The sequence below is a fragment of the Syngnathus leptorhynchus genome, unplaced genomic scaffold (genome assembly GCF_054491065.1).
Source record: "Syngnathus leptorhynchus isolate UIUO unplaced genomic scaffold, UIUO_Slep HiC_scaffold_341, whole genome shotgun sequence".
Taxonomy (NCBI): domain Eukaryota; kingdom Metazoa; phylum Chordata; class Actinopteri; order Syngnathiformes; family Syngnathidae; genus Syngnathus; species Syngnathus leptorhynchus.
This window is the reverse complement of record NW_028232304.1, coordinates 18,873-20,000: the sequence shown is the minus strand read 5'-3', so window position 1 is coordinate 20,000 and position 1,128 is coordinate 18,873.

Sequence of the window (1,128 nt, the reverse complement as noted above, 5' to 3'; positions counted from 1 at the left end):
CGCGGTGGACAGGGTGGCGCGAATCCGGCCGGGCGGCCCCATCGATTAAGCATTGGTAGGGAGCCGAGGATTGGAGCCGTGCGAAGTGGCCTCGGAGGCGGTCCGTGGGGGACGACGGGGGGGGACGGGCGTCGGCCCTCCGGCCCGAGCAGAGAACGTTCGGTCACCCAAGCGGGAATCTGCGCCCCCGGCCCGAGTCGGACTCGGTCGGTGCGGCCCGCTGAGGCCCTCAACTATTCCCGTACGCGGGGTCGGGAGCTGCGGCGCTGCGCCGGCGACTTACCCGCGCGAGGCACGCACTGCGTGCGGCCAGGAATGCGGAGTTGGATCGGCGCTGGTTGGGAACCCTCGGGGAACGAAGGCGGACGGCGGCCAGCCGGCGCCGACGAACCCGTCGGGGAGGGGGCTGGTGGGCAGGCGCGATCGGCACTATTGCTGACTGCGGGAGGGAAGCTGCGCCCCCGGCCGAGTCAGACTCAGCCGTTGCGGCCCCCCCGAGCCCGCAGCGCGTAGCGCGGAAGCCATACGCCCCCCCGATGCGGAGCGACAGACGCCCCCCGCGACCGCGGTTGGTCGGGAAGGCTTTTCGGATAGAGGTCGGACGGTGTGTGTGTGGACGGCTTCCCGTGGTGCCGCCGCTATCAAGCCGGAGGGTTTGAGAAACGACATTCGCGGAAGGACCGGCGCGGCCGGCGGACGCTCGCACGCGCGGCGCCCGACACTCAGCCGCTCGCTCGGCCTCCGTGGATCGTGGCTAGGTGGGATGGATGCCAAACCGGGTCGTCTCGGTCTCGCCGCAGTACGGTCGCGCCGGGGCCTGCGGGGCGGCGCGGGGAGCGCACGCTCACCGCGGCGGCCGGGGCGCTAGAGTGCGACCCGCAGTGGGTAGGAACCGTCCACCCGACGTCGGACGAGCCGAGGCCGATGGAGGCACCTACCAAGGCGGGTCATGAGTGCCAGTCGGTCAGTTGGGTGAGGGGGTACTCGGAGGCCCGCCGGGAGCAGACGGGCGACCGGGGGATGGGGGGCGTACGCGGGCGGGCGCCGGGAGAAGACGGCCCGTCCGGGGTCGAATCTCGGCCTGTGTTTTCGGAGCCGGCCGGGCATCACGCTCCCTCTTGGATGGAC